The following is a 25,351-nucleotide window of genomic DNA, read 5'->3' as shown; positions in this document are numbered from 1 at the left end:
ATCCCCCTAGATGGTAGATTTCACTTCAAAAATGGGGGTGGGCTTATAACCGGGGAGGGGCTAGTACTTGAATTTAGAAATAAGAAAAATCATCCCCATTTGTACGTAAGCGCCCATGCCCCAATAAGCGCCCATCTGGGGTATTTTCAATTTGCTAAAGGGTACCATTAATGTTGAAGTGATGGATAGACGTCGATACAGTGAAATAGCTGGGGGATTAGAAGTCCTGTGTAAACTTGTAATACATTTTCTGCATCAGAAAAGCTACTAGAACGTCTCAGGACCCTTTTATAGTGTAAATTTTTCTCTACATGTATATAAATGCCTGTTAGGAAAAAATCAGAGGATGTTTTTAAAGACATTCCCACAACCCAATGGGGTTTCTGACCTTGGTATGTCTGGCTTTTAATTTTTTGTACACATGTGGTACAGACTACAGTTGATCCTTGCATTGGGATTGTGTGCAAATATCTGGTGTTTTCATCCTATTATTTAACATTCAAAACATCGAGACTTATGAATAAAATTAATGCAGTGGGACAATATGAATGTTTCCTGTAAGAAAATCAAATATCAGTCATAAGTCTCAACTATTAGCTTGTTGGCTGCAGTTTTAAAATTACCATTTTGTGTGTGTGGCAATGGGGACTTTAAAATGAGGTTATATTGATCAAATTTCCCAATCATAGTGCATTGTAGGAATGCCTTTAAGCCTCCTCTGGGAAAAAATTAGGCAAACAATGTAAAAAATAAGCACCCACCCAAAATGACATTGTTAAGCGCCCTGGGCGCTTATTGGAACGAATACGGTACTAATATTTTGAACAAATGTTTTATAGTTATTTTATGCCATAAAAGGCTGTTATATATAATCAGTTTTAATTATTGTTGCACCCTACCCAACAAAAAAATCGACCAGGCGAATATAACATTGCCATAACGCTTTAGCTTATACATACATGCCCGCGCAGTAATCATTGTTGTGCGTCAGGAGTCATTTAGTCCGAATAATCAGACCCAGAACAAAATATTAATTTCCGACATGATCCTGTTCTGGGTCTGAACTGTTTCCATATGAAATCTTGATGGCAAATTGGACAATAGAAGCACATGGTTCTATGTGACAGCTTTTTAATCCCTATTCATGTTACGTGAATCACGCTATTGTGGACCATCCTTCTGATACTTGAGTGTTTGGACAAATACTGATGGGTAATTCTGTGCTCGAAGAAACAACATCACACAACTACCTGGGGGGTAGACATTCAACAAGATCTAAAATGGAACACACACCTTAAAACAGAATTACAGCAAAGGCAAGCAAAACCCTTGGTTTCGTGAGAAGAAATCTGGGCTCATGTACCAAGGAAACCAAAATGGCTGCATATACTGCCTTAGTAAGACCTTCATTGGAGTATTGTTCCGCCATTTGGGACCCATACACAAAAGAACAAATACAGAAAGAAGGCAAAATACAAAGGAGGGCTGCACGAATGGTGCATAATAACTACGATTGGAAGACTAGTGTAAATGAACTCATACGGGAGCTAGATTGGGATATGTTATCAACAAGGAGGAGGATAATAACTCGCCTATGCATCCTGCAAAAAGCCATGGGGGGGTCACCTAAGCTGCCAGTCCAAAACTACCTGCAACCGCCCAGAGGATCACAAGAAGATCTAGCCAATCATCATACATAGAGTACCATACGCGCATAGACTCATTTAAATTCTCATTCGTACCAAGGACAGTTAAAGATTGGAACAATCTTCCGCCGAACATAACAAGCATCACACACCCCATCCAGTTCAAATCAGCAGCAAGTAACCTCATCAAAGACAAAGCACAAGACAGAAACATTAAGGACTAAGCACAGCAAGCACACACACACACCATATTTCCTGCTCGCTTAGTTCCATAAGGGATGTTGTGCAGTACTACAAAGAAAGAAAGAAAGAAAAGAAAGCGGAACGGTCTTTTGTCTACCTCTCTGTTTGTAAACAAACCAGGAGGTCGAAATCGTCCTCCTCGCCGAATACGAAAGTCAGCGTAATAGTACGGCACTAGGAGTCATTGTGGATTTGTGAGTTCTTAATGACCCTGCAATTGGCAATGTTAGTGCGCGGTCAGGCAATCAATTTCTTTTGATTGGATCACAGGTTTCGCTAAGTTATGAATATGTAAGTATGCTAGGTGAATTCAAATTTGCCATCAAACTGCATCATTTTATATATCAAATTAAAGCCCTTGAGTAAACAAAGCCAAAACTGAAAACCTTTTTTTCATAGCACTTTCCGTAGCAAAGTTACATCTTGTCAAAGATTGACTTTCATCAAAAAGATTCAGCTAGCAAAATTCCCCAAAACAGCATTTCGGGGTGTTTCTAGATCTTAGTCTCATTATGATAGCAGCTTTTTTAATGGAACTGCTATCAAAATCCTCTAAAATTCCATGTGCGATTGTCTTATCACCATAAAAATCATATATTTGGGTCAAGTGAAGTATAGAAAACATATTTATGTAGGTTTCCTTCTTGACCAGTTGTTTTAAATTTCTATGTAAATATGCATTGACATTGTCAGCGAATTTGGCTGACTAGCAAATGTGTTAACTAAGGTTTGCCTGGGATACCTAGAATATGAATAAATGTTTTAGCATAAACGTTTACGTTAAAAGTGAGGAGCGATGCACATGATGCATCACAAAATGATTGCCCATCGCTACGCACAGGCACAACGCCTAGACGTTGATCCACAAGCCTCAGCACACTTTACAGGTTGTCGCTGACCACTACGGCCCACATCATTCCATAAACCATTTAACAGCATTTCAGGGACTTTGCTGCTTCAAGAGCGCACACCCTAGACATTCCACAAATAACCATCGCAACCAGGATCAGCTCCCGAGTTTCGTGCGGGTTACAACGAGACAAATTAGCAGTGAGTTCCTTGTCCAGGGAATTTCAAGCTAACTCAATTTTTCCACGAGGCGTACTAGGCACAGTCAGGGTTCAAACCCGCAACCTCTCGCACCATAGTCGAACGCCTTATCGATTGAGCTAACTTGACTTTCCGAAAGCTGTACATCACAATCGATCGGCACGGCACGATTGAGTATAAATTCAATGGATAATCACATTCCTAAGACCAAACCTAACAGATGTGAGAAAGAGCAGAAGAAGTTCAAGCCACTATGGATGTGCAAAGATACTATGCAGAAGGTTAAGAAAAAATACAATGCCTGGAAGCGCTATACCAGAACAAAGGACTACCAGCACTATGTGGATTACACTCATGCAAGAAATGAGGCGACCAAAGTTGTAAGGAAAGCCAAGAGATTGTACGAAAGCAAGCTTGCAAAGGAAACCAAGGATAACCCAAAGCATTTTGGAAATATGTGAGGTCAAAATGTAAAGTGAAGTCTGGTGTAAAAGACCTGAAAAAGGACGATGGTTCGTACGCTCATGCAGACAGTGAAAAGGCAGAGATATTGAACTCATTTTTTGCAAGTGTATTTACTGATGAAGATTTAAATGACATGCCAGAACCTGATATCATGTTTAGCGAAGAGAAAATCCAGGATGTAGATTTTAAAGCCGAAGAAGTTTTGAAGCAGTTACAGAAACTTAAGCCTGCAAAATCGCCGGGGCCTGATGGCCTACGCCCTAGAGTGTTGAAGGAAGTAAGCAATGAGATTGCCTATCCACTGAGTGTAATCTTCAGGAAGTCGATGGATGCAGGAGAAGTTCCTAAAGCTTGGAAAGAAGCAGAGGTCACAGCTATTTTTAAGAAAGGTAGTGCAGCTGATGCAGGAAATTATAGACCAGTCAGTCTAACCTCAATCGTGTGCAAGATAATGGAATCAATGATAAGAAACCAGCTCATGGCATTCATGAAGGAGCATAATGTCATCAAAGGCGAGCAACATGGGTTTAGGCAAGGCCGTTAGTGCGTAACTCAACTTCTAGAGATTATGGAGATTTGGACAAAACTACTAGAAGAAGGTGCTAACATTGATGTAGTGTATTTAGATTTCCGCAAGGCTTTTGACTCAGTTCCCCATCAGCGCCTTTTGAAGAAAGCCAAAGCACATGGGATAAGCGGCAAGTTGATTCACTGGATTGAAAGTTTCCTGGTTGGGCCTTGAACAACGAGTATCGGTAAATGGAGAGAAGTCAACATGGGCCTCAGTGAAAAGCGGTATTCCACAAGGCAGTGTCCTTGGGCCAATACTTTTCATACTTTACATCAATGACCTGCCAAATGTGGTGAGCAGTTTAGTAATGATGTTTGCTGGCCCGATACCAAGGTGTTCACATCGGTCAATAATGATGCTGATCGTCATAGACTGCAAGAAGATTTGGATCATCTTTGTGATTGGTCTGCTAGATGGCAGTTACAGTTTAATGTTAGTAAGTGTGGCATACTGCACTATGGGAAAGATGCTGAAAACTACACCTACACTATGAATGATGGCAGTGATAAGAGAGACCTGAAGATAATTGATGAGGAAAAAGATCTTGGAGTCCAGTTTGATAAGACACTGACCTTCGGTAAGCACATACATGTAGGAACAATAGCAAATAAGGCAATCAGAGTTGTTGGTGTGATTAAGGAGGCACACAGGATCACTAATTATCCATTATTATTCACCTCATAACTCGAAAACTATTCATGTAAAGTATATAAAAGTATACATTTTTTGAACGGAAATGAGCTCATAAATCCATTTAAAATGTCAGTTTTAGGTCAAAAAGTACAATTTTCGAAAAATCCAAAAAAACGGCTTTTTTGACCAAAAATTTTTGGTCCGCCATAAAAAATTATTTGAAAATCAAAAACTGTAAAACATGAATTTTATTAATTTAGACAAATAAATCTAGAAAGTGTTTTTTATTTTTTGAAATTTTGCTTAGTTTTTAAAATATAGGCAAAAAATCAGTAAAAAGCGTGTGACCCGTGTTCAAATTTTTGAATCATGGGTGATAAAAAAGTTCTAGGCCCTAATTTAAAAAATGAAAAAACACTATCTAGATTTTGGCCATATCTAAGCGTTTGACTTAAAAACTTACCTCAGTGATGCTTCATTTAGGCGCTATGGCGGTCCAAAAATGGTTAAAAGTGGTCAAAAGTGAACTTGCCGAAAATCGTGATTTAGAAAAATACAGCGGATTTTAGGTCCATTTTTGAAGATTATTCCATAAATATATAATCCGGTGATTTGTGACGTTTGGTCAAGTTAGAAAATGAGAAGGGCGTCCTACTGCAGCAGATTGGCATTTTTTTGGTGATTTAGAAGGTAAAATATACAAGATAACAAAATTATCCGTGCACATTCGGCAGATGGTTATCCACATGGTGTAGCCATTTTATTTACTGCAGTCTTGTTTCCATGGTGCAGCAGAGCTTCCGGCAAGGCCGCTGCGTCGCGTCGGCGTTTGAGGAGGCGACAGAGGCGGCGCGGACATACAGACAGGTTCTGCTGAATAAGTTGCACAGTGCATGGTCGTGTTGCCGCTGAATCGAAACCATGATTATTTAAGCACAATTTTGTCCTGTTCCGTATAAAAAAAAAAGATCATGCTCTGTATTTAGCAGATAATCAGGAAGTTTTATGAAATGAAGAATAAATTGAGACATAACACATAATCATGATAATTGCGATGTTTTTAATTGATCGTTTTGGTGATTTTCTTCTTTTTTCTTATTCCGATATTCAATATTCCGTTTTGTTATTGTAATTGTTTGTTGTTATCATATTTTATTTTTAACTTTTACGGAATATCAAACACGTACAAAAGTCATAGGCCTATTATAGGCCTAAAGCCTAATAAAGTTGTAAAATATTTTGTACCGCATAAAAAGTGAATAAAATACAACAAAATTTTAAAAAAAGTGTGTCTGTTGTTGTTTTCAATCAAATAAACGTGCAAAAAGTGGGGTAAAAGTTGTAATATGTCTTCAATAAACTTCTTGTAAAACGGACAAAAAGTAGGCCTAGGCTATATATATGTTAAACGGGCAAAACACGGAGAGGTCACAAGAAAACTGAAAAACACGGAAATTTACATAGCCTAACAAAACCGAATTTCAAAAGTAGAAAACGGAACACTTATGGCTTTAAATTAGATTGTGGTTTATGCAGTACCGTATATAAGCATCATGCATGCTATAGCGTTTTAAAACACTGCATGAAAACATTCACGAAAAATGCTTTAAAGCAGTTTACCTTTTAAAGTATGCAGAAAACATTATAAACGTGAAAGTTGAAAGCCAGACAAACATTGCAAATAAAAAGGCATTCGGCCAAAACATTACATAAAAAGTGTTACGCAATCATGGTATAGGCCTACTAATGGAAATGTAGTTAAAATTGGTTCACAATTTGCGTTTTCGATTATATTTCTCGTTTGAAATAATGCTTTCATAAGCGCGTGCTTTCGCTATGCCGATTTCAAATATCGACATTTTTTATATAGAGTTGTAGGCCTATGCCACAGTAGGCCTATGCCTAGATGGTCGATATGATGTATTGAAATGTCAACGTTTTTGACATTGCGTTAATGGTCAATCAGGAGTAGAGAACGTTTGAAAACGAATCTTAAATCCGTGTTTTAATAACACTTTGAAACATTATTCAGGGCCTTAGGTATCTAATATAGGCCTACCGGTAGTAGGCCTAACTGCTTGCCTATTTTTTATGGTCTTCAAAATGAAGATTTAGACTGAACGACCATAGAGAGGCTCCCGAACCAAGGCTGGGACTGCATAAAATATAAGCTAATATAATAGGCCTATATTCTTGTCCAACTATACCAACTTGGTAAATCAAATAACAACAATGAAATGAATGAATGAATGAATGAATGAAATAAACAAATTTTTAAACATAAAATAATAAGCCTAATGATGTACTATAATACGGGCTAAGTCTAGCCTACTAGCAAAATATTTAGGGCCTCGTTTTCTATCGTACCTACCAGATTAAATCATCATTACAGGGCTTCTTACGGGTAACTACTTCTTACAGATAAATTTCATCTTTTCAAGTTCAGAATGAAACTTGAAAAACAAAACAAAAAAATTCACTATTAGGCCTATGTTCATATAAAAAAAACCTATAATTTATACCACTATATCAGCACTTTTTTGGCGAAATTTATCGAGTAGGCCTACTGATTCTGGGACGGGGACGGGACGGTGGTTGTCTGTCGGCCCGCAGTTTCGCAATGCAATGGTGCAAGCTTTACCTACCTTGGAAGAGATCAATACGATAAAATACGGTAGTGATCGCGATTGGCGACTCAGCGCCTCAATCAGTAATCACCTCGCCCATCCAGTTTACCATGTGTGCGTGTCTTTGCTAGCTGTACGCGCAGAATGCAGCGTTACGAGCGTGATCTATTGCGGAAAACAATAATTTATTTCCTTTTGCATTTTGGCGAATTTTTAATGAAAAAGGGTCTTTAAAATAGCTTTTCTTATGGTTCAAATTTTAAGATTTCTTTAAAATCTATTAATGACAAGATAAAATACGGTTTGAAGATGACATTAGTGATGAAAACTCAATTTTGGCTGTAACACTTCAGTGATCCTGTGTGCATCCTTAAGAGAACTTTTGACCACATGGATGAGCATGTATTCAAGACACTATACAAGTCCATGGTTCGTCCGCATTTGGAGTATGCGAATAGTGTATGGAGCCCCTACTTGAAGAGAGATATTGATAAACTTGAGAAAGTACAGCGGAGGGCAACGAAAATTGTACCATCACTACGAGATATGCCATATGCTACAAGACTGATGCTTTTGGATCTACCGTCACTGGCTTATAGAAGACTTCGGGGTGACCTCATCCCCCAGGGGGGCCACTTATATGCTTTTATGTGTTGTCATCATCAAGCAGGCCCTCAAATTTCACACCCTAAACACGGATCTCGAGCATGTGAAAATACCTACCCTAATCACTGACCTTCTTGGTAAAAAAGGAAGGCTTTTCACTGACCACTAATATTTAGGCACTCTTTTCACCGACCACCATAAAAAGGTACCCTTTTCACTGCCTGAAAAGGTGGTCAATAAACCGGCCCTTCATGTCCTCCAAATCCATACCTTCAATCGCTGACCTCATGTTCATGAAATCCATACCCTAAACGCTGACCTGTGTTGAAATGTATACCCTTTTTCCCAAAAAAGCATGAAATAGCTACCCTAGGACTATATCCAGGCTGGACACATCACACTACCGTGTGATGTGTCCAGTCATCGCCGAACTTACATATAAGATGGAGAGCTTAGCATAACAGCCTGCCTATTTACGCTTCCTGAAAACACTCTTGCACATAACATACAAAACCACAAATTCACTAACTTCAACTTGCACTACCGACACCATGAAAAATATTTTAATTATTACCGATCTTTCAGAATACTTGCAAATATTGGCAGTTTCATAAAATCCTGCTGCTGAAAATCGTAAATTCCACAATCTTCTGTCAGATCCAGGTCAGTAATCACAGGTGGGCGAATCTACCAGCGTGACAAGACCAGAGATAATAAAAAGGATGAGAGGCCACGCCGTACAAATAGCTAGCCTGATTGGCAAGCGTCGTCGCTAGCCAGATCTTCTACGGTCGGGTATGATGAGTAGAGACCATAGAGCCCTATATAGGGCTCTGTGGAGAAACGGTTCCTAATTTTGAAGCCATGGATAATATATTCATTTATACGAGAACCATATTTTTGTACCAATCACAGAACAGAATTTCACTTACTCACAGCTGGCTCATTCTTGTATTATGGGGTCCAATGGTGTCCGGTTATGACCGACACATAATTTGCCCTGAATTTTGAAAACTGTAACAGGTATTTGGCCTATTTGTAATTTTTATACAAAACAAGTGGGTTATTACTAAAACTTTCAAAAAAGAAATTGTTAACAGCTATTTTTAATTTTTATTACATGTAAGGTCTCGAAAATCATGGACACCAATTGTGAAAAAAAAGATCATCTACATCTGGTTGCCTGTTAGTTTCATTTATATATGACCATTGCTTATTTTTTTGGTCTTATTGAGTGAATAGGATGTATACTAAAATTGTATTATGAAAGAAATGTTAGCGACAAAACATCTGTTAACAAAGACAGCGCAAACGCAAAGTACATATTTTGGTATCCGCGTTATGCGCGACGTTATGACCGACATGTAAAAATGCAAAATGTGCTATATTTTTTGAAAATGGGGTAATTTGTAAACAACAAATACTTCAAATGATATATTATGACATGTTTATATATGGTCATTTTCACGGTAAAGGGTGTAACTTTGGATTTTTAACATTTTAATCCGTAGTGTTCTAATAAAGCCACAGAATTCCATGATTTTTGGCCACATAAGTCATCTAGTTAGCAGCTACCTTGGGTAGCATAATCAGCTTTAGGAGTTACTGCGTTCAGTTTTAGCAGGCTTAAATGTACTTAATATTGCCATTTTGAAAAACTATAAAAAACAGTAACATTTTTGTAAAACCCTGTGTTTTCTTCAGTTAGTTCATGGATTATTTTTCTTATCCTGAAAGTACAGTCATATGTTCAGTAAACACTGCCACATTAGATTTAATTGTGAACGGCCCTGTATTTTTGAGAACCGGACTTCGATATTTGTCGTTTGGAGGCTTCATTTTCCGTTAACAATTGTTAACAAACTTTGTGGGTGTAGCTTTGGTTCATAATTCTTGGTTATTTCTTCACTTCTTCTTGATTCATAACAGTTGTTATCTTAACTTGAAATGGGTAACAAAAATTAGCCGATTTGCAAGCTTTTAAAAATTTTATAAAATCTTGACTTCAAATAGCCGTTTGTCCGTTAACTTTTTGAAGCCTCCGAAACAAACTGTTCAGCAAGCTTGTGCAAATATAAATAAAAGAGCTCATCCAATCTATTTATCAAAATGTAGCAAAGTAGATCCTCAAGTCACATGTTTTTAAATCGTGGAGATATATATCACCGTTTGAAAATGGGACCCAATACAAACTTTCCGTTAACAATTGAAGCCTCCGAAACAAATGAAGCCTCCGAAACAACAATAAACTTAATTATCATCTATGCATATCTAAATTGGTGTGTTTCATACTGATATCTGCATTGTAATTATTACTTGATATGTGCAGAATGTCATAAATTTAAAAAAATTGACATTATGGTTAATGTTTGAAAAATATACTGATACCTTAAAAAGCCTGTTTCGGAGGCTTCACATGCAAAAAACACCATACTTAACAAATGGGTGAAAAAAATTAATGTGTGATAAATCTACAATATCTGCCGCATAGAATCATTGATTCAATACACACAAGAAAATAACAGCTTAGATGATCCTAACACTGTTGTTTTCAAAAAAACTACTTCTGCAATGTTTAACAATTGTTAACATGAAGCCTCCGAAACAAAAAAAATGACTTGCTGTGATAATTTAATTTTTTGTCACAACTGAAATTCAATACTTAGAAGCAAAGCATGAAAATTGGTAATTTTGATATTTTTTACCTATTTTTTATGTCAACTTGTAGTAGTTAGCTAAATATTTTACTTTTATGATCACCTGTGTTGTTAACTGAAGCCTCCGAAACACAAATCGCTTGAATTGCCAATTCTAAAAAATAACTCCAATTTCTGTGAAACTTGGCTGGGAGGTTCCTTTCATCAAGTAGTATTTGTACATGAAGTTAGACATTCAAATTATTTTAGGAACCCAATTAAAACTTAAAAAATATGTTTAAGGTTTGGAAATTTCCATTGTAAATGACACTTGATGTTAAAAATTTTCAAAACTGCAATTACAAACATAGCAAAACATGGTATAAAATTTAACTTATATCTGTTGACTTACTTTGGAATGGAATTTCACATGTATTCCAGCTTTCATGTCAAAATTTTCTGAGGTTATGTAAAATACATTTTTCTTAGATTTTAACCAAAATGTTATGCAAATGTCAAATTTTTTATTAGAAATCAAAAGGTTTAAGCCTTGAAACATTATTTTACTGGAATTTAAGTTGCTTCTATGCATGATTTCAGTAAACAGAAACATATTTAAGTGGTTTGAAATTTTGACCCTAAAAATCAAAAGTTACACCCTTTACCGTGAAAATGACCATATATGACTGACAAATGGAAATTGCAAAATAAGTTGAATTAAAGTTAAAGCTGGATATTGTACGACAAACTGGACACGAGTTATGACCGACACATGAAAATGAATAATATGTCATAATTTTTAAAAATTGGGTATCTGATAAACAATGAATACTTAAAACAACAGTGTGATATGTTTAGATAAATTTGCAGGTCAAATACACTTTTCAAAGTATGACATAATTACAGATAGCTTGTTATTGTCAGTCATAACTGGACACTAAATATTTTGGTGTCCAGTTATGCTGCTGACACCACTGGGCACCTTAAATTCTCTCATGTGCACAAAATTGATGTTATAGAAAGTCATCCACTTATCTATTATGCCACACTTGTGCTGGCCCCACATAAAAATGGCAACTTTTAATCTAAACTGACAGAAATTGTACAAAACAGGCCCAATAATTAACTTTTGGGTCAATTTTTGACCATGTATTTTGACCAAAATGCAAATATGCTGTTTTGAAGGTTACAGCAACTTCTTATAATGTTATTTTATTTTTACATTATAAAAGCTCCTAAACCACATTTAACTTGCAACTTTTTAGCCATTTTGGCATTTATATTTTTTGTTTAGCAGGGGTTAAAACATGTTTGGTGTCCGGTTATGCGCGACATTTTAGAGTGATTTCTCCACAGTTATGTGCTTCGTACAGATTTCTGGGCAATCATCGCTGAAAATATTTTGCAGATTTTGAAAGAGTATATAATTCCACTCACTTTAAGGGGGTACTACACCCCTGCCCAATTTTGTGCCTATTTTTGCATTTTTCTCAAAAATTATAGGGCATTGAGGACAAGTAAGGTATGTATATTATAGGGGCAAGGACTACAACTACTGCACTGGAAATTTTATTTCAGCACAGACAACAGTTCTGGAGTTACAGTAAAAAATGAGGGAAAACCAATATTTGATCAATAAATCAATAACTAATTGCTTTGAGTTGCTGAATTTTCAGTACAGTAGTTGTAGTCCTTGCCCCTATAATATACATCTAACTTGTCACCACTGTGCTATAATTTTTGAGAAAAATGCAAATATAGGCACAAAATTGGGCAGGGGTGTAGTACCCCCTTAAGCTAACTTTTGACATTAATATTCAATTTTGAAAATTTGACTGTATGTCACACCATTGGACCCCATAATACAAGAATGAGCCAGCTGTCAATCATTCTTGTGAAACGTAAGCTCCGCCTAGTATCAAGGTCTTCTTCTGCGCATTGGTTGTGCGCATTAACTAGCCTCCAGCACAAATCCTGTGCACACGATCAGGTTGGATGGGCGGTTTACGCCTGGTTTACACAATAGGAACTGTGATGCATCCTAAACTGGATCGTTTCCGTGTATTCGCATTGCATGGTGGGTAATCGCCTGCCAGTTTGCGTAGCTCCACGTTCACAACAGTTTAAAATCAACACAGGTAAATCCATATAAAAATTAACATGGACACAAAATTGACATAGCTTATATGTAATTCAAATAATAAAATAATAAAATGTAATATTATCATGATAGATGCACGTTTTATTAAAACTTGAAAAGATTATTAAGTCCAATAATTTGTTTGTGTTAGCTTGCACGAGTCACAAAATGGCGACCCATCACACATTTTCTGCATGTGCCGACATTAGTAACTCATAGTGACTGTCCTCAAACTAGCGCCAGTGTGTATCAGGCCTGATCAGGGGTAGCGCTAGAACTAAACACTCCTGTGTCCGCAGGGACCCCCGAACTTGCAGAAAATTAAAAAGTGGGGGTCCGGAGTAGAGTTTAGTGAGTCCGAGTTGCACAAATGCAGCATAAATAGCATGTCTGCAATAGCGCTAGATTGAAAAACTGGGGTCTGCAGGGACCCCGAACTTGCAGAAAATTTAAAAACAGGGGGTCCGAACTCTATTTTGGTGGGTCCGGGACCCCAAAAAGCGACCTAGCGCTACCCCTGGGCCTGATAACGACCCCAGGTAATTTTATGCAGAAAGTTTTCTTGCGAACAGCTGCAGGTGACAATTAAACAATGAACACGGCTTGTTTATGTACATGCGTGGGGAGGCTTGTCGTCAGCTGGCGTGTTTTGGACATGTTCGGCGTAAAAAGTGTCGTTTTTCTTCATGAAAAATACCAGCGATGACCAGTTTTTGTGGGCTATTTGATTTACAGGTATGTCGGTTCGTCATAGGGTAGAAATGATAGCTGTACAATTTGTATAACATACAGTTTAACATAGGCCTAAACATTTATGGGCACAAATCGACCTTCCGTATTATGCACAAGTATGTAGGTAACCGTCCCAGGCAAACCTTAGTTAACACATTTGCTGGTCAGCCAAATTCGCCGACAATGTCAATGCATTTTACATAGAAATTTAAAACTTGTGCCCGAAGAAAGAAACCTACATAAATATGTTTTCTATACTTCACTTGACCCAAATATATAATTTTTTATGGTGATAAGTCACCCGCACATGGAATTTCAGAGGGTTTTTGATAGCAGTTCCATTAAAAAAAGCTGCTATCGCCATGAGACTAAGATCTAGAAACACCCCGAAATGCCGTTTTGGGGAATTTTGCTAGATGAATCTTTTTGATGAAAGTCAGGCTTTGACAAGATGTAACTTTGCTACGGAAAGTGCTATGAAAAAAAGGTTTTCAGTTTTGGCTTTGTTTACTCAAGGGCTTTAATTTGATTTATATCACTCATACATAAATTCTAGACATTTCATTGGTTGATTACCATTTGCCATTTTTACTATCACCCTCTCCGTGTGATAGTCTTTACCATCATGTGCTCTGGCGTGAGTGCGCCTGCGCAAAGCCGTCTTGCTGACTCTTGGACTCGCCGATTTAGTTATGGGGTGGACCCCAAAATGTGAAATATATCACGGCAAAACATGGTGTTATGTTGATGAAAAAATGTATTTCCTACCTTAAATAGTATTTTAGTAATAGAATTTATGCATGAGTGATATAAAACAAATATTAACTGTCTTAAATTAGTGTAATGGTGAAATATAATCACTCGGTGAAAGATGTATTGTTCCATTCCACTCGCCGTTCGGCTCGTGGAATGGAACAATCCATCTTTCACCTCGTGATTATATTTCAACCATCATACTCATAGACAGTTAATATTTGTATAATATAAAATGATGCAGTTTGATGGCAAATTTGAATTCACCTAGGATACCTAAAGTATGTGGAAGTGGCAGGCATAATTAAATAGTCACACCCAGCAATTTATAAACAAAGCTGACATAATGGAATTATTAAAACTACGTACGTGCACAGCCGCGATGTTGTTCGAAAATTTCTAACTTTCGTATGAACAACCGATAGCTTGTGATGCTACAAGCTATCGGTTGTTCATACGAAAGTTAGAAATTTTCGAACAACCGCGATGACGATGACGGTTACTAATACTATACATACGTACCATAGTTAAATCGTAGTTGTAAATGCAATGAAATGAGATTTTTCTCACATTCGACCAGTGCCAGACTCAGTATGCAGCGGCTTCCGGATGGGCAATCGATGTATTCCACCCGTTCAAGGTACCTATGAATAATAAGCAGGTGACGTATTTACCAACTATTAAGGATGTTATTTCGATGACCCATGAAAATATAATAGGCCTAGCCCTAGTTAATGGTAATAAATAATAAATAAATAAATAATAATAATAATAATAATAATAATAATAATAATAATAATAATAATAATAATAATAATAATAATAATAATAATAATAATAATAATTTATTGATAATAATAATGTTAAAGGGCACTTCGTGATCCACAGCCTCATCCCCCCACTTTTCTCAAAAAAAGTTGAGATTTTTATATCACTGGAATACTCTGGCTACATAATGTTTATGTACAAAATATTTCTTGCAGATTTCGTTTAGCAAAGATATCGCGAAATTTGGATTTCGTTCTGGTGCACCAGAACGAAATTACAACGTATTGTCTATGGAGCAGTGTAATACACATAATCATGCATAACTCGCAAACGCAAAATCGGAATCAACTGAAATTTTGGGAATATGCTTTTTTCGTGGATATTTACTGAAACGGTCATAAAAAGAGGATGCTAGGATCACGAAATACTCCTTTAAATGATAATTAATAATAGGCCTAATAATAATAATTAATAAATAGGCCTAAATAATATTAATTTGATATTGCACCCTTCCTCCATCCCAAAATGTGGTGGGGACAAGTCCCCCTGCCCCTTCCGGGATTGACGCTCGTGATTGGATGATTGATTCAGTGGCTTATCCCCCTTCCCCGGTCGGTCCCCTCAGTCCCCCACCCCCTCTTTCCCGTGAGATGCTGGCTGCCCTGTTATTTAAGATAGGTCTATGTCTTTTTAGCTTAGATTTTCCCCCAGGCCCGTAACCAGGGGGGCTGAGGCGACCCCCCCCCCCCCATCCCAAAATGCCCAAAAAGTCCCATTCGCGAGCGTAGCGAGCGAAAATATTGGGGTTTGTTAGCCCTTTTTGGTCAAAAAGGTCCAAATTTTGGACTAAAAAAAAGTCCACTTTTTCAAAATCACCTGGTTACGGGCCTGTTTGGGGGGGGGGGCCTAGGCCTAATTTAATTCCTGCATGAATGTTTCCAATAACTGTTTCCAATAAATATCTACTGCTGATGGCAAGTAGATTTCACTACGCCATCTAGGCCTATATCCTACACTACTGATTGCAAGTACTTTAGTTTATCATCAATGCGATATCTGCTGATAGCAAGTACACGTAGTTCATCAATGTCCTATCTAGGCTGATAGTGATAGCAAGTATAGTTCATCAATTCGCTATCTAATGGTGGTAGCAAGAAAGTTGCCAATGCGCTAACTGCTAACAGCAAATAATTCATCAATGCGTTATGAAGCTTTATGATGCTGAGAGCAAATAGGCCTACTTCATCAATGTCCTGATAGCAAGTACTTCACCAATCGCCATCTACTGTTGGTAGCAAGTAGTTCGTGAATAAGCTATCTATACTGCTTATAGCAAGTAGATTTCACTACGCCATCTACTGCTTACATAGCACGCAGTTCATCAATGCACTATCTACTGTTGATAATAGATACCGGTATACAGCCTATTCACTGTGACATCTACTACTGGTAGCATGTAGTTCATCAATGCCCTATCTAGTATCTACAGTTGATAGCAAGTAGATCATCAATGCGCTATCTGCTTCTGATAACAAGTTGTTCATCAATGCCCTACCTACTGCTGATATCAAGTAGTTCATCAATGCGGTATCTACTGCTGATAGCAAATAGGTCATCAATGCCCTATCTATTGCTGATAGCAAGTAGTTCATCAATGCCTTATCTACTGCTGATAGAAAGTAGTTCATCAATACGCTATCTACTGCTGATAGCAAGCAGTTCATCAATGCGCTATCTACTCCTGATAGCAAGCATGTTCCTCAATGCGCTATCTACTGCTGATAGCAAGTAGTTTATCAATGCCCTATCTACTGCTGATAGCAAGCAGTTCATTAATGCGCTATCTACTGCTGATAGCAAGCAGTTCATCAATGCGCTATCTACTGCTGATAGCAAGTGGTTTATCAATGCCCTATCTATTGCTGACAGCAAGCAGTTCATCAATGCGCTATCTACTGCTGATAGCAAGTGGTTTATCAGTGCCCTATCTACTGCTGATAGCACGCAGTTCATCAATGCGCTATCTACTGCTGTAAGTGGTGTGCCAATGCTCTATCTACTGCTGATAGCAAGTAGTTTATCAATGCCCTATCTACTGCTGATAGCACGCAGTTCATCAATGCGCTATCTACTGCTGATAGCAAGTGGTTCATCAATGCGCTATCTACTGCTGATAGCAAGCAGTTCATTAATGCCTTATCTACTGCTGATAGTAAGTAGTTTATCAATGCCCTATCTACTGCTGATAGCAAGCAGTTCATCAATGCGCTATCTACTGCTGATAGCAAGTAGTTCATCAATGCGCTATCTACTGCTGATAGCAAGCAGTTCATCAATGCGCTATCTACTGCTGATAGCAAGCAGTTCATCAATGCGCTATCTACTGCTGATAACAAGCAGTTCATCAAATATGCGCTATCTACTGCTGATAGCAAGACGTTCATCAATGCGCTGTCTGCTGCTGATAGCAAGCAGTTTATCAATGCGCTATCTACTGCTGATAGCAAGTGGTTCATCAATGCGCTATCTACTGCTGATAGCAAGTGGTTTATCAATGCCCTATCTATTGCTGACAGCAAGCAGTTCATCAATGCCCTATCTACTGCTGATAGCAAGTAGTTTATCAATGCCCTATCTACTGCTGATAGCAAGCAGGTCATCAATAAGCTATCTACTGCTGATAGCAAGTAGTTTATATCTACTGCTGATAGCACGCAGTTCATCAATGCGCTATCTACTGCTGATATAAAGTAGTTCATCAATACGCTATCTACTGCTGATAGCAAGCAGTTCATCAATGTGCTATCTACTGCTGATAGCAAGCAGTTCATCAATGCGCTATCTACAGCTACTGCTGATAGTAAGTGGTTTGCCAATGCTCTATCTATTGCTGATAGCAAGCAGTTCACCAATGCTCTATCTACTGCTGATAGCAAGTAGTTTATCAATGCCCTATCTACTGCTGATAGCAAGCAGTTTATTAATGCGCTATCTACTGCTGATAGCAAGTGGTTCATCAATGCGCTATCTAATGCTGATAGCAAGCAGTTCATCAATGCGCTATCCACTGCTGATAGCAAGCAGTTCATCAATGCGCTATCTACTGCTGATAGCAAGCGGTTCATCAATGCGCTATCTACTGCTATCTACTGTGCTGATAGCAAGCAGTTCATCAATGCGCTATCTACTGCTGATAGCAAGCAGTTCATCATATGCGCTATCTACTGCTGATAGCAAGCAGTTCATCAATGTGCTATCTACTGCTGATAGCAAGTGGTTCATCAATGCCCTATAGCAAGCAGTTCATCAATGCGCTATCTACTGCTGATAGCAAGTAGTTCATCAATGCGCTATCTACTGCTGATAGCAAGCAGTTCATCATATGCGCTATCTACTGCTGATAGCAAGCAGTTCATCAATGCGCTGTCTGCTGCTGATAGCAAGCAGTTCATCAATGTGCTATCTACTGCTGATAGCAAGTGGTTCATCAATGCCCTATAGCAAGCAGTTCATCAATGCGCTATCTACTGCTGATAGCAAGCAGTTCATCAATGCGCTATCTACTGCTTTCTTTCTTTCTTTCTTTGTAGTACTGCACAACGTCCCTTATGGAACTACGCGAGCAGGAAATATGGTGTGCGCGTGTGCTTGCTGTGCTTAGTCCTTAATATATATTTCTGTCTTTCTCAGCTCTTCAAAACTTTCACTTTCTGCATGTTGAAGGTCAGCTGAAGACATCCAGTCCAGAGAAATCTTACGGAGTCCAGCGTTTTTTTCCAGAAAATTGATGACTAGATCACCCTATATAATATACAGCTTACGCCGGCTCACAAATAGCTTGGTGTTTCTGAAATGTAACACATTTTGAAAGCTTAGCCAAATCTTCATAAAAAGTCGGATCCTGCTCATTTTGTTACAGACAATCTTATTTCCCAGGCCTAAATGAGGATTAAATATGAATCAGGGCCTAATTATTTGTTTTTAAGCCTTTCCTAATGTATTATATTCAGTCGTTTTGCAGGTTTTCTCGTTTGAATCACTGTGACTTTTCAAAGAAGGATTATAGGAGATTCCTATTTACTGGTGTGCACTCACTAGCAATTCAACTCGCCGAGATGTATATAGGCTTATACGGCACCTCGGTTCCGTACCATTTGTCTCGAGCTATCTTCAGTAGATAGCACAAATTAACATCAGATTACATCAAAAATCAACCGGTTGGTCTCACACACCTCAAGTATTGGTTATTATATGAACGGCCATACCATTGAAATACAGGTGCAATCTAATTTTAATTTACGTTCATCCAACGGCTTAGCTACGCGCATGACGTGTACGTGTAGGCCTAGTGGTATATTATACTTGCACGCGTCTACTGTAGATGTGTATTGATCATTGATGAAGTAGTGTGCTCTTGTAGGTCTATGTGTGAAATAATATGTTATTTGATATTTAAAATAAACTTGTTAATTAACCATTTACTACTAATAATAAAAACGGGAATAAAATGCAGTAGACAACATATTATATAGAATGTCCCACCGTAACATTTGTAGCTGTTCCCCCTGGTAAGTTGTGTGTTTCTTGTCAGGGAGAGCTCATACATATACCTCTGCTAACTCAGTGCACACACGAAATGTCTTTAATGCAGACAGGTGTTGTCAACATGCTTTATACTGTTCAACTTCTACAAGGATAATCTATTCTAGTGTTCTACTTTAATTATATTAATCCATCTGAAGTGTACTGGAAGATGAACAAGTAACAAAGCCTCAATTGATGTGAATATTTTAATGTCAACAATGTACCCTTTATTAAAAGAGTGGAGCCCACAGGGCCAAAAAGGTGCAACTTGTCAGGGGGGATGGCTACTTACCAAAAGTGGGTTAACCAATAGTTTCAAGTTTCTCTTGTGTGGAAGGCAAATAATTAAGTAACAATTAATTTCTGATACATAAATGAATGAATGAATGAATGAATGAATGAATGAATGAATGAATGGATGAATGAAATAAATCGATCTATATAAATAAAATAAAGTAAAATGAAATAAAATAAATAAATGTTGATAATGTTCATTTTGACAAAAGCATTCGTATATGATGGACATGCCGAAAAAGGAAATAATCGTATCTAACAGCGTGTTCTGATCAGGTTCTAGGCCTATGGACAATTGGAATGTAACATCAAATTTAATATACCAAAAGACGAAAAAGCCGGGAAACATCTACCATTTAAACAACTCATAAAACCAACACCCCCTTGATATAGGGCATACACTCAAACAAACAAATAAACAAACAAACAAAATTCTCATTTTACATTTTGCAGAAGCACAGATAACACAAATGTCAACATGCGAATACAGTTTTTTGTTTGCACCTGAATAGCAATCATAGGGATAGCAATGCTGTAGTGAACCAACATCAAGCGCGTCGATGTCAGGGCGCGGTATGCGCGTGAAAAAATGGTTAAAGTTTACGCGTACGCATTACACACGTGATACGCGTTTCATTGACAATATTGTCGCATAACAACAATCAAAACAGTCGCAGATAGCAGTTTGATGATACGTACGTGTTTTTAAATTACTGCACTTGTTCTGTTCAGCTTCTAGCAACAGTTGTGAAGACACTGAGATTTTACCGTGTCAGCTATTTACGCCTTTATTTTACCAAAAGAAATGTGTCTTATTACTCTATTTTGTGATAAAGGAGGAATTGCTACTTGAAAATGCCTGAGATTTTAAGCACCCGCTCTCATTGTCAGTCTCTCTACCGCGCCGTAGGTCAACTCCATAAAAATAGTAAGTTTCAGTAGGATAATAGGCCACATGTCACATGGGGGGAAATGGGAGATCACACAAAAACAGCCAGATTTCCTAAAATAACGACAAAATCTGTTTAAAACAGGCTGCTGAATTCTGCAAAATATTGTGATAAATGAGGAGAAATAATGCTAAATATGTGTGATTTACCATTTTCCCCATTGTGCCATGGGGCCTGATAATTTGTTGATTTGTTTTTATTGATAAAATTGCAAATTAACACAGAAATTCAGATGTGAATATGCTAGGTGTGTTGAATTGAGCAATTCACATCGATATTTTTATTTTGAAAAACAATAGGAACAGTCCCTGTCGTATTTTTGCTCCGTGAGATCATTTATTTAATATACAAAAAGTTGTTGGTTGCACATCCATCCAGCAGCTGACCATGCACGATCGACTCAACATGCTCAATGTTGGTCAGTGGCGTAGCCAGCACTTTTTCAGAGGGTGGGCGAAAGGGGGAGGCCAGTTTTAAAGTGGGAAAACTTGAACGAAAATGGGCTAAAATGTACAAAAAGCCTAAAAATCGTAAATATCAGGGCAGCCATCATCCCACGCGGGGGTGGGGGGGGGGGAAGAGGGGGCAAGATTTCTCACAGAAGTCCCCCTTGGCTACGTCACTGATGTTGGTGCTATGTGGTGGCCCCCTGGTAGCAATTAATTTCGAGTTGTTATACCGGTGTGCTCCAGAAACTTAAATAGTGAGAACAAAATCATATCATTGAACAAAGCTGCTTTGTAGATAGAAAAATTACATCACAGGAGATAGAGGAAACAAACGTCAACACGAGTAAAAATAAAAATGAAGGATTAGAATGCAAAGGTCTACAGCACCCGGTATTCAAAGGCGGTCTCCCATCCAAGTTGGCCTACTAACCGGGCCCGACGACGCGTCGTCGGGCCCGGTTAGTAGGTTGCATGCTTATACTTCGGTGATCGGACGAGAACCGATGTATTCAACGTGTGACTTGGCCGTAGACATCTGAGGCTGCGATTTTAGCTTAGTTGCTCACCCTTTTCCCCCAATCATTTCTATATTAATTGTGCAATAATTTATTGCTCCTCATGAAACTTACAACTTAGTAAACTCTAATCAAATTGTTCCTGTAACATCCCAGTTTTTTCATTTTAGGAACTATAATAAATCACGGGTTGCACGTCCGGTTAGCGCAAGTTTACAAATTCAGTGCCACTTTTACAAGGTAAACTGGTCGTCTTTGGCAAGATGCAACCGATTTAATACAGGTAACCGATTCATATAATACTAGTACCACTAGGGTGCACACCAGTAGGCCTAAATAGCCGCCATTGACTTTCTGTACAAATAAGGTACGGTAAACGTAATTTTCTTGACTTCAGAGCGACTCAGCTCTTCAAAACTTTCACTTTCTGCATGTTGAAGGTCAGCTGAAGACATCCAGTCCAGAGAAATCTTACGGAGTCCAGCGTTGTTTTTCAGAAAATTGCTGACTAGTTCACCCTATATAATATACAGCTTACGCCGGCTCACAAATAGCTTGGTGTTTCTGAAATGTAACACATTTTGAAAGCTTAGCCAAATCTTCATAAAAAGTCGGATCCTGCTCATTTTGTTACAGACAATCTTATTTCCCAGGCATAAATGAGGATTAAATATGAATCAGGGCCTAATTATTTGTTTTTAAGCCTTTCCTAATGTATTATATTCTGTCGTTTTGCACGTTTTCTCGTTTGAATCACTGTGACTTTTCAAAGAAGGATTATAGGAGATTCCTATTTACTGGTGTGCACTCACTAGCAATTCAACTCGCTGATACTAGATGTATATAGGCTTATTACGGCACCTCGGTTCCGTACCATTTGTCTCGAGCTATCTTCAGTAGATAGCACAAATTAACATCAGATTACATCAAAAATCAGCCGGTTGGTCTCACACACCTCAAGTATTGGTTATTATATGAACGGCCATACCATTGAAATACAGGTGCAATCTAATTTTAATTCAAGTTACGTTCATCCAACGGCTTAGCTACCCGCATGACGTGTAGGCATACGTGTAGGCCTAGTGGTATATTACTTGCACGCGTCTACTGTAGATGTGTATTGATCATTGATGAAGTAGCTAGAGTGCTCTTGTAGGTCTATGTGTGAAATAATATGTTATTTGATATTTAAAATAAACTTGTTAATTAACCATTTACTACTAATAATAAAAACGGGAATAAAATGCAGTAGACAACATATTATATAGAATGTCCCACCGTAACATTTGTAGCTGTTCCCCTGGTAAGTTGTGTGTTTCTTGTCAGGAGAGCTCATACATATACCTCTGCTAACTCAGTGCACACACGAAATGTCTTTAATGCAGACAGGTGTTGTCAACATGCTTTATACTGTTCAACTTCTACAAGGATAATCTATTCTAGTGTTCTACTTTCATTATATTAATCCATCTGAAGTGTACTGGAAGATGGGCAAGTAACAAAGCCTCAATTGATGTGAATATTTTAATGTCAACAATGTACCCTTTATGAAAAGAGTGGAGCCCACAGGGCCAAAAATGTGCAACTCGTCAGGGGGGATGGCTACTTACCAAAAGTGGGTTAACCAATAGTTTCAAGTTTCTCTTGTGTGGAAGGCAAATAATTAAGTAACAATTAATTACTGATACATAAATGAATGAATGAATGAATGAATGAATGGATGAATGAATGATATATAATCAAATAAATCGATATATACATGTATAAGTAAAATAAAATAAAATAAAATAAAATAACATAAAATAAAATAAAATAAAATAAAATAAATAAATGTTGATAATGTTCATTTTGACAAAAGCATTCGTATATGATGGACATGCCGAAAAAAGAAAATAATCGTATCTATTAGCGCGTTCTGATCAGGTTCTAGGCCTACTGGACAATTGGAAATTGGAATGTAACATCAAATTTAATATACCAAAAGACGAAAAAGCCGGGAAACATCTACCATCTAAACAACTCATAAAACCAACACCCCCTTGATATAGGGCATACACTCAAACAAACAAATAAACAAACAAACAAAATCGTCATTTTACATTTTGCAGAAGCACAGATAACACAAATGTCAACATGCGATCTACGGTTTTTTGTTTGCACCTGAATAGCAATCATAGGGATAGCAATGCTGTAGTGAACCAACATCAAGCGCGTCGATGTCAGGGCGCGGTATGCGCGTGAAAAAATGGTTTAAGTTTACGCGTACGCATTACACACGTGATACGCGTTTCATTGACAATATTGTCACCTAACAACAATCAAAACAGTCGCAGATAGCAGTTTGATGATACGTGTTTTTAAATTACTGCACTTGTTCTGTTCAGCTTCTAGCAAGAGTTGTGAAGACACTGAGATTTTACTGTGTCACCTTTTTACGCCTTTATTTTACCAAAAGAAATGTGTCTTATTACTCTATTTTGTGATAAAGGAGGAATTGCTACTTGAAAATGCCTGAGATTTTAAGCACCCGCTCTCATTGTCAGTCTCTCTACCGCGCCGTAGGTCAACTCCATAAAAATAGTAAGATTCAGTAGGATAATAGGCCCTATGTCACATGGGGGGAAATGGGAGATCACACAAATACAGCCAGATTTCCTAAAATAACGACAAGATTTGAATGCTGAATTCTGCTAAATATGTGTGATTTACCATTTTCCCCCATGTGGCATGGGACCTACTTGTGTAAACATTGTAATACAAAAAGACATACATGTAGGCCCCCTAGGCCTAATTATATGCCAAAAAATCAGGTTCGAAAAAAAAACCCCATTTCTCATAAGATCGTAAAGTATGGCTTTCAAATTTTAAAAATCATGAAACATACGTTACATATCCATTGCTAGTTTTAGGTTTGCCGTCACACAAGTTTGGAACCGTCAAGCTTTAATAAATCCAACTTCTTCATGACAAAGTACCTAAGAACGAGACATGTTGGTGCCTACTAATGGCTCTGAAAAAAAAAAGCCGTTCACCGAAGACTGTCCTTCGTCAACAAAGAACAAGCTGGCATTGCATATCTACTAAAAACTTGTTTGGTGCCTCTGAAAAGAGCTGTTCACTAAAGACTACCCCTTGTCAACAGAGGAGATTAATTTAGATGAGTTTATGAGCAGAAGTGCATGCTATACCAGTGTTTACAAAAATTTTATAATTTCAGGAAAAAAAAGGAAAGGAAATGAATCGCATAACAAAATTAGCACTTGGCATCATTTTGGTCTGATATTATTAGGACAAAAGCACTAAGCATGCAAAATGGGTCAATTTGACACTATTTAGCCTAAAATGAAGGTATTTACTGGGATAAATAGTAGATTAACAGGACAATGCTGGACGATTCAGCCTGATAGATTTGAAAAGAAGAATGACTATTACTCGATTGTTACATTATTAGCACATACTGCATTTATTTTACATTCCAGCTTGACAAGACAATAAATTTGAAATAATAGAAAATATGTAGATAATTATTAGTGTAGAGAATTTGGGGGCATTTTCCTGACAAGGCATTTTATATCCTAACCCCACAATAAGTATAGTATATGGTTACAAGGACCAGTGGTTGCACCCCCCACCCAGGACAAAAAAAAATCAGAAAAGAATACAAATTCTGTTTTTGTTTTTTGTTCTTT

General features: G+C 37.7%; 1 protein-coding gene across 3 annotated transcripts in view; it reads right to left on the bottom strand.

The window, feature by feature from the left end:
• Positions 1 to 14,700, bottom strand: part of LOC140155513 (uncharacterized) — a 30,232-nt gene extending 15,532 nt beyond the window's left edge. For 2 of the 3 annotated variants that reach the window (XM_072178382.1, XM_072178384.1), the window contains exon 1: positions 14,625 to 14,700. The gene's annotated coding sequence lies outside the window, so the exon portion shown is untranslated. Of the gene's footprint in view, positions 1 to 14,471; positions 14,488 to 14,624 lie in introns of those variants that run through there. The other variant, XM_072178383.1, reaches the window with a different exon arrangement.
• Positions 14,701 to 25,351: the final 10,651 nt, after the last annotated feature.

Source organism: Amphiura filiformis, chromosome 6, assembly GCF_039555335.1.
Source record: "Amphiura filiformis chromosome 6, Afil_fr2py, whole genome shotgun sequence".
In the NCBI taxonomy this organism is placed as follows: domain Eukaryota; kingdom Metazoa; phylum Echinodermata; class Ophiuroidea; order Amphilepidida; family Amphiuridae; genus Amphiura; species Amphiura filiformis.
The sequence above is the reverse complement of the archived record's forward strand: the minus strand, read 5'-3'. Positions and strand labels throughout refer to the sequence as shown.